This window comes from Apis cerana, linkage group LG15, assembly GCF_029169275.1.
Source record: "Apis cerana isolate GH-2021 linkage group LG15, AcerK_1.0, whole genome shotgun sequence".
NCBI lineage: Eukaryota > Metazoa > Arthropoda > Insecta > Hymenoptera > Apidae > Apis > Apis cerana.
Genome location: NC_083866.1, coordinates 1,470,175 through 1,485,222, shown reverse-complemented (window position 1 = coordinate 1,485,222; position 15,048 = coordinate 1,470,175). Strand labels below are relative to the sequence as shown.

Below are 15,048 nucleotides of genomic sequence, written 5' to 3'. Positions count from 1 at the left end.
GTTCATAAGTATCAAGATACTTGGGTATTGGGGCATTATAATCTTATACAGCAAAATGTAATAGAGCATATTGATTATTTTTAGAAATTTTTAGAAATTTTATAACAATTTTTTTTTAATTTTATAACAATTTGTTATGTTTATTTTAGGCTAAAATTCTTATTTGTAATTGAATAAGAAAAGTTTCATTTTTTAAAAAATAATGGAAAAATTCTTGTTTGAGGATTTGTTCGAGAAAATTCTTGTTAGAATTTTCAAAGCTCAAGAATATTTTTCTATATTAGAAAGCGCAAAATTTTTTTCTAGTGATTTTTTAAGGTCAGATTCTATTATCTATATTTTTTATTTAAAAATTTTATTAGATTTATTATTATTAAGTTTTTTACTTTAATTTTTTTAAATTACAAATGAAGTTCAAAAAATCTTTTCTTTCATTAGAGATATAAAAAGTTGGCAAAAGATAATATAAATAATTTACTTATTATATTGCAAAAAGGAATAATAAGATAACAGAATAAATTTATAAATATATAAATTTTTTTATAATTATATAAAAGGTTTAAATTTAAATAAGTAAAATTTAACTTTTTAATATCATATTAACTTATAAAAACTTGTATATAAGTTATATGCAAGAAACAAATCATTTAGTCATATTCAAATGATTTACATAATTCACATTATTTTTTTTTTTAAATTTTCGATTAACAAATCAATTAAATAATTACTTTATTGATTTTATTGATTGTTCAATTAAAAATTTGAATTTCTGAACTCTCTATAATGGTAGAAAAAAACTTATCTGAAATTATTCAAAATGACATAATAATTTTTCATGTTATATATATTTCCTTTCTATATTCTTATAAATCACGAAAATTTCTTCAAATATTCTTTTCAATCGATCGATAATATTTTATTCTCATTTTTTATGGAAGATATCATAGATTATATAAAATGCGATCAAGTTAAGCCGTTGTTGACGCGTAGAATCAGTCCAATAATTACCAGCACCGTTTTAAGCCTGTGACAATTTCCTTCGATTAACCGATGACGTAACCCCGCGTTTCTTCGCTTGGAAAAGTTGTTAACCGTGTATTACGTCTTTCATAAGCTAATGCCGCGGACCTTTAACGGTGTTATTGCGTCTTTTGTCAAGCGAGTTCGGGGACAAAAGCGGCCATATCTGCCGAGGTCTTCGTTTACGTCACGTTTTGTTAAAAATCTTATTTTTTTTTTTTCCTTCACAGTTCTTCGACAATTTGTTCACCGGTATATATGCTTTTGTTTCGATTTGGTACGTTAGACGGGTATCTTTCTCGGCGAATTGAATACTGTTCCGTGGAATTGTTGGATTCATTTCAGTCTTCGAGACACGTGTTCAACAGATGTTAACTAAGAGAGATGGTATAACGGTAAAGGATTCCAAGTTTGGTGCGATGTGACGCGAAGAAAATGATTTCGAGAAGAAGTTTCATTTCTTCTCTGAACTCTATTCTATTAAATTACTATCGGTTTTATGGGTATTGATTTTTACATATAAGGTAAATTGATTTGAATATGCCGCCATTTTAGATTTGTGTGTAATTTACCATTGAAAATGCTAGTGATGGAAATTATAAATAAAATTTTGTTAAATTTCACTCTTATCTGAATTATGGAAATTGATTATTAAAAGAGATTCAATAAGATATTAATTTGTACATCAATGACGTTATTTTAAATGATATATTTTAAAAATAATTCTTTACAATACTTTATTACAAAATTGTTATTTAAAATATTATTTAAAATATTATTATTTAAAATAAATTTATTATTATATGATTATATATTATAATTTATAATATTTCATTTTAAAGTCTGTTTAAATTCTTTTGTTCATGTTTTTCTTGTCATATATATAATAAATTTTATAAGATTTAAATTAAATTTACTTTTTGGCTAATAATTTTTTTGTTTTTAATAAATGGCTTGAGCAAATATGTATTAAAAAATATATAACTTGATTTAAAACAATAAAATTGACTTTTATATGACGTTTATGTAAAACGCGTATTTGTAAAAAAAATAATGATAAAATTATTTTACATTATGATAGATTTTTATAAAATATGATCTCATGCAACAAATAAGTTATGAGTTATTTAAAGTAATTACATCGCGTGACTTATTCTCTGTATATAAGTAAAATATCAATATTTGATAGCAATCATAAATTTTAATTACGTTATTCCATAATATTTGCAATACTTTATACTTTTATCATCATTCAAAGTATCAATATTTTTTAATTTTCAAGTAAATATAACGAATATTCTAAAATCAGTTTTAGTGAAATAAGAAATAAAAATATTTTCTTATACTCTATACAATTAATTTAAAATAATAATATATTTCTATTACGTCACCTATTTGAAATATTTATTTTATAAATGTGTAACTATTATTTCAATTAAAATTTTTTGATATGGACTTCAAATAATTGATTAAAATAAATCAAAATAAATATTTATTTTATTATATATGCAATTAAATCTTTAAATATTATTCCATTTCCAATATTTTTTTTTTGAAACACACCTATCACTATCTAAAAATTTCGAATTTGAATATAAAAAAAAATTCAAGAACTTAGATAAATACTTTTCAGACATAGAATCTAAATTGTTTTTCATTCTATTTCGCTATTTACTCATTGCGTATCAAAAAAAGAAAAGAAAAAATAATTTTTCAAAATCATGCATGGCATGCATATGTCTGCGCAATCGCATCTTTCGTTGCCGTTTCTCGAAACGGAAAGCAGCTGCAGGCATATCTTATCATTGTCGACAAAAGGCGAAAAAAATAAAAACAACTGGTCGATCGCAGGAGAACTCAGGAGGAATCCAAAAGAGGCCAGAGCCTTTCGTGTCTCGAAGGAACTCGACGCAGGTGCGAAACGATGGACACGTGCACGTGCAACTATAAAATTTTTATATCTCTAAGGCGACAGGGTATGTCATCCATGAGGCGAATTGTCCATTTCTGCTTTAGGAAGGATAATACAGAAATCTGAGATTTAATTATTTTTTTGCAGGAAATGATTTATTTTTCTTCGTTTTGAAATCTTTCGTTATTTTTATTAAGAAAATTTTAAACAAAAGTATTTTTTACAGAAGATTGTAAAATAATTATTTGTATAATTGTTGGTAATTTTTATGAATATTTATATCATTTCATAATTTCACAATAGATTAGAAGAATTTTTTAGAAGAATAAAATTTTTAAAATTACGAAAAATTTCTATTTATAAAAAATTGTAGATTTTATACGCAATTTTTTGATAATTTGAAACAATTTAAAGATTTTCTATAAAATTATGAATAATCTGCTGATATATATTTTTTTATGTACAAAAAGATTGAACGTAATTCCATCTTAATATTCCATTTTATCATAGAGTTAAAAATCTTTATTCATTTCATCTTTTAATATTTTTTTAAAAAAGTTAAAAATTCGATAATTAAAACATCAATTTAATATCCTCTCTTAATTTTCCTTCATCGTTTTTTCCTTTCCAATTTAAAAATTCACCAATATCATTACTAATTAAAACTATTATAATTATTCTAGCAATAATATAATATATCGTATATAATATTATCACATAATTATTTGATCATTATTATCACGTAATTATTAATTTGGCAAATTAGATAAATGTTTGAAATTTGAAAAGTTAAAAAAAATTCCACGTTATAAATTTTTCTTTACTTCCTTTATTATTCCACGAAACTAAAAATGTAGAAACTTTATAAAGATGTCATTGTTCGATATTATACATTTATGAAGATATCCTCGATGTTTATAGGTCGATTCATCTATAATCCACGGTTGGAAAATTCTCGCCGGAAACCTCGCTATCATAAATTTGTCACTGTTGTTGGGAGGGTGTTTTCCTCGTAGATCATTTTTGTTTCGTTAGCTGGAATCTTGCAGGGTGTTTGCGGGATTCTGGAAAAATATCGCGGATACTTATCGCATCTTCCTCTACGAGGCTTATTTATGTATCTCAAGGGTGAGGCAATTTGTAAATTTAAAAGTGTCCAACTCTTGAAATATCGCATACGATGCGAAGTAACGATTTGCGAGATAAATAGTTTTAGAATTATGTGTAAAAAGGAGATAAAGAATCGTAGATTTTGTCGATTTAACGTAAGAAATAAAAATAAAATTGAGAATCTTATTAACTATGGTTACTTTTATTATTTATTTTAAGAATTTCTTTTAATCTATTTTTATTATTATCATTTTTTTCGATATGCAATTAGATTTTTAAAAAATTGTTGTAAACCTTGAATTTATTTGAAAATTTTTTCTACAAAAGATTATTTATTTGAAAAATATATTGAAATCCTTGAAATATTTGATCAAAAATTTTTGTAATTTATTTAAAAATTTTTTATTCTTTTATTTATTTATTTTTCAGTTATTAATTAAAATTCTAATTCGTATAATATTATATGAAAGATAGAAAGATTCATTAGTTTCTGTAATCACTGTACAAAATTGCCAAAGTTTAATGAAACACTAAAGTTATATTGTAAAATATTGATGATAAACAATATTCATGTTGATGTTATCTTTGGAGGAAATCCTGTTACAGTTATAAATATCTTTAGACATGATTTAATCACGAATAGTTTACTATGCTATCCTTGATCACTATAAAGTTCTTAGTAACATGAAACAACTTTGTTATTTTATTATATTTTGTATCCTTTAAGTATATATGATATGATTTTTTTCATAAAAACGAATAATTTATCATTTGTTAAAATTACAGAGAATAAAAAATTCTAATTAAATAATTTATTTTCAAAGCCAAAAATTGTACATGTGTTTTCATCATTATTATTCATAGAATCATTAAGTTACTAAAATTATCAAATATTTTTTCCTGTAATAATAAAAACTTTTCATTATTCTTAAAAATATTAAATAATGTTATCTTATTTTTGCTATCATTTTTTATTTCCTGGAAATTATTTTTTTCTATAAGATAATGAAATAACATTACAAAGTATTTATTACATCTGTTAGAATGAATTAAACTTTATATCTTATTTGATTTACAACTATCTTTTTTTAAACTAATAAAAATAAAACTTACAATTATAGAGGAAAAATAATATTTTTATTTTTGTTTTTTTTTTATTATCTAGTGATTAAAAGGATATGCTATCAATGTCATACCAAAATAAAAAAAAATTTAACAAATTTCAAAGTATAATTTTGTTTATAGATGTATTAAATATCATTAAATATCATTTTATCAATTACAGATATAAGTTTAAATTTAAAACTACTTTTCTACAAAAATTGGAAAATGTAATTTTCCTCCTCTTTTGTACTTTTCAAATGTATATGTATGTATGGTTTACAAATACATTTAAACAATATTTAAACAGAATTATGACATAAAGTTTTCATTTTCAAAAAAATGCATATTCATCAGTTATGATTGTTATTGTTATATACAATTATGATGCTATACTGCGCAATAAATCCAAGCTATCCTTCAATCATAATCATCCAAAACCTTGGAATAGCTATGTACGTATCACACTTTTCTTTCACATCTCCAATTTGAGATACTTAGCTCTCCCACGCACACACAATCCTCTTGAAATTCAATTAGTTGTGATAACCATTGACCTAAAATTCCCATTTTCACAATATTAATCCTTTTTTTATGTTATATTGTCAATATCAGGTACTTTTTACTTGAAATAAACATACCAAGTAAAAAAATATCTCAAATAAAATAAAGATATAAATAAATTCTGATATCTTATTTAAATATTATTTTAATATTATTTTAAATATTACATATCTTAATATATTAGAGAAATTTACTCATTAATAAATAAGAAATTCCTTGAAAAATATTGAGAAAAATTTGTAAAAATTGTTTACAAGAAAATGCTTTATTGTTAAAATTAAATTACTAAATTAGGCAAATATAAATTGCATTTAATAGCTAATATATTTTTAAAATATTTTGTAAATATCTTTTATTTAATTAAAATGTTTGTTTTTTCAATAAATAATTATAATCATGGTTACATAGTTAATGCTCGATCATTAATCTTCGAGATAGTGTAAGTAACGAACCACTGCAGTGTCACTTTTCTATAGACATCTATTACTGATTGTTTATTTTTTCGACAATCTGAAATACAGTTATATACACACTATAATTACAGTTAATACATAGTTAACGCTCAATAATGAACTTTTGAAACAGTGCGTAAATAATAAACGATGGTGTCACTTTCTATAGATAGCATCTGTTTACTACACGTGACTATAGACATTAGCATTCTCATGTAACATTCTTTCACGGAAAGTAATGTAGACGATTGTTTTTCCTAATACCTTCACGTGAATAGTCATTGTTCTTATTCAGCATTCGTTCAATGGAAAGTAAAGTAAACAATAACTTTGTGTTACTATATCACTACATTGTTATATTTCTATTATATTATTATATTTACATTGCAATTTAATAAGATCACATAACAGTAGATTCACTGATACATCATATCTAATAATCATATATCTTTCTTTATGTTTTCAAAATATCTTATGCACGTAATTTACATCATATATAACAATATATGATAATAGAATATATAATGATATTTTATATATTCTGTAACAGTAATCTCCAATTTTTCAAATCCATTTTATCAACTTTTCCAAATTCGTCATACACTTTTCAAAAAAACCCGAAAGGAGAATCGAGCAAGGTCTAGAAGGAAGTTCAAGATTGTCCCGTTATTTTGAATTACGCAGAACGTATAGAGGTCCGGAGACCCTAATGAAGGCACGTGCTCCTACGTTCCACGCTGGCCGAGCCAGTCTCCTTTGTCGGGCCTGCGACACATCGCCCCTTTGGACCAGCTAGACACAGTTTAATTAAGCGAAACCAGAACGTTACGTCGACCATGTGTATGTACACGTGTCGGTGAACACCCACGCGACCCCTGTACATGGCTACACCACACGGTTCTGTGCACCGTCGCGAGTTTAAATACATCCCTTTAAACTGGTATAAGGCTCAAGGTCTAGTCTGGAGGATAAGACATCGTCGCGATTCTGAATTCCGGATTTTGGAATCTCGATTCTTCAGATTTAAGATTTTGTGTCTTCGTGTTCGCATTGTAGATTGTGGATTTTTAGATTAGGTTAATTCTTCATTTTGAATTTTTAATTCTTAATTGTATATTTTTAATTATATTTATAATTCTTAATTATAAAGATAGGTATAATTATAAAGTTGCAAAATTCTAAATTTTTAAATTAATAGGATTCTGTATTTTGAATTTTTGATCTTTAAGTTTTAATTATCAAAATATAAACTGCATGTGGGTTCTGAGTTTTTAAATCGGAAGATTTTGATTTTTAACTTTCGATATTTGATTTATAATTATTAATTAAAATAAATATAACTCTTTCTAATTTAAATATGTCTAATATGTTATAAGTTTAAAGTTTTTAAATTAGAAATAATGTAATTCTTGGCTATTTGATATTCGATTAGTGTGATATTTAATTCTCGATCTTCGATAATTTATGGATTTGTCGATTCTTTTCTCTCGATTTTCAATTCCCAATTTTAGACTCTCGACTTATAATTATCGTTTTTCAATTTTCGACTTTTGACTTCCAATTAATATTCATTTCTGAATGTCTGAAGTTTTTTTTATTTCGGATCAAGAATTTTCCTTTATATTCTACCTATGATTTTTAATTTTTGAATTCTTGATTCTCTATTATCGAGTTTCGATTATCAATTATTAAATCCTCATTTTTGATCTTTTGCTCTGTATTTTTGACTCTCAAAATCAACTCTAAATTATAAATTCACAAATGTTACTTACTTACTTTTTTTAATTATCTGGAACATTTTTACTAAAAAATTTTTAATAATATATGATTATGAAAATGTTCGTATCTTGATACGTAACGTATCAAGATCAGTATGCACAATACGCACTAAAATAACACCTGTTTAACCACTTAACTATATTTAAAGCTGATTAAACAAGAATGAATAGATTATGCGCGCGTGAAAGTTGGTATTTGAGTAATGGGATTTGGACGCGAGATGTAATATAGTTTAGTTAATGAGATTTCGAGACGATGATGTATTAGGAGGATTGGATTCTCTTGATAACTTACAGTATGAACTTTAGATGACATCTCTTGTTTATTAAATCCTTATATATACTTGCCTTATTGTGATCAATTTAAAATATCAAAAGATCTTCATTCTTTAAAAATAAATATGGTACTTGTAAACAATTAAAAAATTATATTAACAATATTATAATAACTTAACTAGGGAAATGATAATTAAAGACGTTTTCTAATTATCCAATTTTACTATTTTTATTATTAATAATTGGAAAAAAATTGTAAAATTTATATATATATATATATATATTACTTTGTTAAACAGCAGTAAGAAAAGATATTTTGCTGAAAAAAATTAATAAAACAAATAAAAAAAAATATTTCTCAAAATAATGATTGAAGCCATTAAAGTTTATATCGATCTACCATCAATGAATTCTTCAATACAAATTCTAAAATTAAAAAAATAATCTTCTTACTATGAACGTAATCACGTTTTCCTAACATAGTGAAGTTTAAAGTTTAAAACGTCTTACATAAGATATTCTCTCCTATAAGAGAAGCACTCTAATCTTTCTCCACAATTTTTTTCTCCATCATAAATTCAATCTCCACAAACTTTCAAACACAATAATAATCTTATCATCTTAAACAATTTAAATTATCTTCTTCTTCAAAAATAAATTATATATAATAAAATATATATTCGATCTTCAAACAATTATTTCAAATTTTACTCTCGTTACTCTAATCTACGCAACCCCATATTCTCAATGAAAGACTCTCTTAAGCAACCCCTCTCTCCTTTCTCAGTATCTTATATGCCGTATCAATTCATCCTTCCTCCATTCTCCAACCATCTATCCTCCTAATCCTCCCCAAAAACGACGCAAAACTTTCTCGACCAAAGATCCCCAAATCTTCATCCCCCGTTATATACATATATATATATATATATATATATATCTCCTGGAAGAGATCAACGTCCAATCAGCTTGAACGACGATCACGAAGCGCGAAAGTCGATTAATAACCCGTATAACCGACTGTTCGCGATAATTATTAGCGATCAAAGGGCGGCAATTAATCGGTCTCGCTTAAAATCCTCAACTCACACCCTCGCCATCGTCCACGCGCCAGGCGAAATTAACATCCCCTGATTAATTGAACGTTTCGAGGAGAGTGGCTCGTCGGAGGAGGCGGGTTGGCAATTTATTACAACGGATACTCGAGTCTACCGTGGCTAGCAACTTGTACGAACTTACGCCTCGCTTAAACTTGGGCATCGTGAAGGTCGAAAAGGGGTGGAGGGGAGGGCGCGACCCTTTCGCGCGGTTCTGGTCACGAATGGCGCCCCTCCCTGTGCACACGACTCGCGAATTTCGTTTTATCTTAATTAAACGGCGTTCACTTGATCAAGACGAGTGAGTTCAATCCTTCTGAACAGGCCTCTAGTCTTTTTGGCAACTTTTTGGCTCTGGAAAGTAGTGGAAAGTAAGTCAAGGAGGATTGATGAAGAGGAGAGTGGTGGAGGAAGGTTTTGATTTCAACTCTCTTTTTTTGAAATTTTGCAAGTTTCCTTTGGTGTTTGCAAAATTTCAGGTTTATTTTCAGGTTTGTGATCTCTGATCTTTGAAACTTTTTTTCTTTTTCTTATATTTACGAGAAAAATAAATAGTTTCAATGTTTTATGAGTTTTCTTTCTTTTTCTTTCTTTTTTATGTAGTAATTATTTTGGTAATAATTTTTATAAACGTATTAATCATTGAAGATACGCGTTGTTATTAAAATTCAAAAATATTTATTTTGTTGTATATCGTTTAATAAAAATAGGGAATAAATAATATTTCACTTCATCTTGATTTATTCTTGCGCTTGTAGTAAAACTTTATATAAATATTCTAATTATATGAATTGAATTATCTGAAGGTGACTAATTATCTGAAGTATATTTCGAACTCTTATTAAATTACTGCTTACAAAACATCAGTTATAAACAATACAATGATGATATATGAAAAATATAAATAATATTATTTAATATGTATTCATGATAAAAATTAACAACAAATTAAATTTGTTTTAAATTTATAATATTTATGATATTTGATATATGTTGTTACACAGAGATTAAATTGTTGTAAAATGAATAGTAGATAAGATAAAATTTGTGATAGTGCGGGGTTAAAAGACAATCTGTTTACTAACGCCCATTTGATGGTTAATCGAGATTGGAACATTTCTTTTACGAGCAAGATAATGGAAAGTCCACGCTCGGTGTGGGTTTATGATACGGCAATATTTATTCAAATTAAATTGAAATTGAAAAGCCAAATGTGTATATATAGTAAAATAATTTTTAAATTTTAGCCTTACTTTAATTTAATTTTAACGAAACTGATGATATCATAAATTTTAGTGGTCATTTAAGAAAAGAAATTCTGCATTTAATTGAGTACGAATTGGAAATGAAATTATATGTACATACTTATATAAAATATATTCATTTCTAAATAATATATAAGATATTTTTGTTTAAATAAGAACAATGGAATGTAAAGGACTGAAATTATTAAAAAAAATATTTTAATATTTAAAATTATTTAAAAGTTATTCGATTCAAAAATTTCGTATAATATAAATTTTTTGTTAATCTTGATTTTGAGATCAACTTTATTTTTTTAAACGAAATTATTTAATATTGAATGCATTAATCTAAACATTTCTTCTAATTATATGAAATTATTTGATCTACAAAAAAATAATTTATTTACTATACGATGTTCCTCTTTGAATTAAACAATCCTTCATATTTATAATAGAATTTTATGAATTTAATTTTTGAAAGATCGACGTGAAAACAAAAATTACTATAAATTATAAATTATGGTTAGGGCTTATAAATTAATAAATATCTTTTCCACTTTTAGAATCTTCCATCTTCCAAAGATTTTCCACGAATATATTAATACCTGTGCATAAATAAATACATTTCAATATAACGACTATTCCACTATTCCAACATCGGGATAAAAAAAAGAGGGAAAACTATAAAAAGAAAAACGGAAGAAATCACTCGAGGCGTAAAAAATACGGCAGTAATCAGAGGGAAAAAAAAACAGGAAGACGATCAGAATCGAGTCAAGGAGACCGCGGAAATGCTAAAGAACGGTAAGAGACGGGAGAGGGAGGGAGGGACGGTCAAGATTCCGTGAAAAATCACCGCGTGTACCCTCATGAATTATTAAACCGTTTTCCTCGCCACCCGGCGGCGGCGTAATCGCACAGAATAATTTCCCCCCTTTTCCGCGGCCGATAACCGGCAACTCGCGTGATACTTTATCTCGCAGCGGGTGGACGTGTTAAAGCGGAATTATAAATCGCGAAAAATGGCACGAAAATATTCACTTGGCGATTTATTGGACGGGGCACGCGCGAGTTACGCGCGATAACGCTTCGACACGCGTTCGCGTGACCGGCTCGGTATTTCGAAAATCTCGCGATCGTTTCGATTAAGCGGGAGAAAACCGGTGGAGAAAAATCGGCGGCTGGGGGGGAGGGGGAGATTCCAATGGAATGGCGCGCTGCACTCTTGGGAATAGCCGCCGCGAGGGAGTGCTGTGAGATTTCATGGATTCGAATTGGGCGAATTGGTTTGGGTCGGGGTAACTTGGGTTGGGGTGCATCGTTTTTTGAAAATGCAAAGAGTCGAGCCGAGTGTTGGGAGTTTTTAATTGGTTTTTGATGTTGTTGGGAGGGGGTTTAATCGTGATTGGTAATATAGTTATGAGTTGGACGATTGTTGGGTGGATAGAAAGTGGATTAAAAATTAGGATGGATATGTTCTCTGTACAAAATGAATTGTGGAGGATACATTAAAAGTTTAGTATTTGTTTTTTCATGTTGTTGGGAATTTAATTGTAGCTGTAATGTGAAGATTGGGTGATTCCATCGTTATATCGATATGAAGTGAGTTAAAAATGAGTTGTGGAGGTATTTATTAAAAGTTTAGTATTTGCGATTAGTAAAATAAAAGTTGGATATGATGTAAATATGTATTTATATCATATAGAGGATATTTTATTTGAAATTAATAACTTGATTTTTAATATCATTGTTATTATTTGCAGCGATAAATTTTTAAATGAATGATTTCGATATTTATAATTGTATTGTAATATATCGTTTAAAAATATTAGTTTGAGAGATATTTTAATTTTTATAAAACTTATTATGTAAAAGATAAAAAATATGCAAAATGATATATTCGTTCCTCCTTATTTTAAATAATTTTTGATATAATAAGCATAAGTTCAATTATAATTGATAATGTAGTTGGATAATATCAATATAAAGATAGGAAGTACTTTAAAATTCTTGTTGTTGAAACATGATAACTGATTAGGATGAATATACTCTCTGTATAGTTTCTTGAAAACAAATTATGGAAATATAATCAATATTAGTATTTTAACTGAGATTTAATATTTTAATTAATTCTTCATGCAATGAGATAGATTAATTACAATTAATGAAATATTTGTTGAATATTTTGAAATGTTTAGTATCATGTTTATACTGTGAAAGCACAAAGTAACCAATTAGAATGATTAAGACTTCTGAATTAATATTTAATCTAGAGAGAGCTTTTAATTAAAATTGTTAGTATATGTAAGTATTTAATTATTACATTGATTATTACATTGTTTTAAAATATTTGGTAATAAATTCGAGTGAAGAATAGAGGAGCTAAATATGATATACTTAAGAGGCATAATCAATATTGAAGAGGAAGGCAATAAAATTAATGTAATGGTAAAATTCATATCATATTTCATTAAATATTTATACAATAAATATATACAATAGATATTTAAAAGTACTTTGATGAATGGATTATTAAGATTTAAATAATATATTTTTTAAGATATTTTAAATTTATTTATATATTATTTTTAAAAAATCATTTATTACCCTCAAATAGTTGATAAAATAAAGTCTACTTTATGCCATATTACTTTATCCTCCATTTATAATTCTAAATAAAACTTTTTAATTACAATTGTTAAATTCACACGAATCAATTCGTCAAGAATCAAAAATAGGAGAAAAACAATTCCTAACGACAATTATTCAACACTTTTTCCTTACAGGCTAGATAGAACTCGCTCGCGAAAGTCGATTAGAATTTCAATAATATCTAAAACGCACAAACGTGAAAACCTTAAGATTTCTTCCGCCCATTCGTCACATTCTCTTAGATTCCATTCGGATAAAATGAGAGACGACGAGAAGCGGTCTGGTCTCGTTTGGCCGAGGCACTCCGGTTCGTTCACCCTGTAAGTGACATTATCCGCTGTGTTACCGTAACGCTTCAGCTTTTATGTACTAATTATCGGCTTCTACGTTTTCTCGTAGTCGGAGGCATAAGTCGTTCGGCGGCATTCCAGACTGCGCTACTTCCGTGGGAACGGCTTTGTTCGTTAACTTCGACATTTTCCCGGGGACTGTAAGTCTTCGTTCGACGACGTACGTTTCATATATGCCATTTCCTTGTTGTAATTCTACTATCTGTGACTGCCGGCCAAAGTTTTCGTTCGTCTAGCTATATCATAGTAACTTTATTCTAACTTTATTCTAATTTCTCTAAAGGCGTAGATACAATGATTAATGTAAAATAAGCATATTGTATCATTCGGTCATATATTAGATATGGATATTTATATTGAGCAAGCAATTTATGTTTTGTTCAAAATTTGTCCTACGATTTTTTTGATGGACAATTATTTTTAGATAGGACAATTAGCAATTCAAAATATGTGGAGCTAACATTTGGAGCTAACGTGTGATATATCTAATAAAATTATAAATAAAAAGGCAAGATTTGGCTAAAGTTTTCACAATTCTCTCATTTTCTTTAAATATCGTTTAAGTATTGTTTATCAATGAGCATTCTAAATTTTTTACTTTCACTAGCGTCTTGAGTACATTGAAGTTGAAAGAGATTGTCTTTCAAAGCATGGCTTATATCAGATATTTTTTTCTGACGTAAAATGAATACAATGTTACTTGTATTTATTTTTTGTTTAAACTTGTTTCTAAAAACGAGGATTAATTTTCAAGAGAAACTTCTGAGAGATGCAAGACACTTTTTTTAAATGTCAATATTTTCTTGAACTTTTAAATATTGTCATTTTGTATACATGGACTGATTATTAAGATACGAATATAATAATTTGAACTTTTTCTAAATCATATTGTATCCTTTCATCTCTATTCTTATTCTTATTCTTTAAATGCCTTAAAAAAAATATCCCGATGTTACATTCTCGTTAATTCTAATTGAAAACGATAGGAAATGTACGAACTAAAAGGAATCGCTTTAAGTAGTCGGAAATGTACCTCTTTAACTTGAATAAAATCAGTAGTAGAAACCTCTTGTACCCTAGGAAAGTCACTTGGCGCCACACGTCCTAACAATGGGCCTTGTCTGGTCCCCTTTCCAGGAAAAATGCACTCAAGACTTAATGGAAGAGAAGATCACGAACACTTCAATATAGAAAAACTGATCGGTGCAGAGAATAAAAGTAGAAAAGTGAAAAAGATATCTATCGAAGCTTATTTTTCAAATAAGCTTAATAATAAAAATTGTTTATACGTCACATAAGATAAATACTGAATCTGTGTCTTATAATATGCAAGAAATTAGAATTATCGTCTTCTTTAATTCTGTCTAACATTCTTCTATTTTTTTAAAAAAATATCTATATTGAAATATTTTAAATTATGTAATGTCTGGTAATATTATGTAAGATGTTTCTAAAGATCGATAAAGAGCAAAAGAAACTAAAATCTTATTCT

General features: G+C 27.1%; 1 protein-coding gene and 1 long non-coding RNA gene across 15 annotated transcripts in view; both read left to right on the top strand.

Moving 5' to 3' along the window:
- Positions 1 to 15,048, top strand: part of LOC108000770 (max dimerization protein 1) — a 410,762-nt gene that overhangs the window by 198,684 nt on the left and 197,030 nt on the right. The window lies entirely within an intron of this gene.
- Positions 797 to 5,455, top strand: LOC133667364 (uncharacterized). The gene is made up of 3 exons (XR_009832791.1): positions 797 to 1,544; positions 2,872 to 2,996; positions 3,080 to 5,455. It is a non-coding gene; the product is annotated as an uncharacterized LOC133667364 (long non-coding RNA).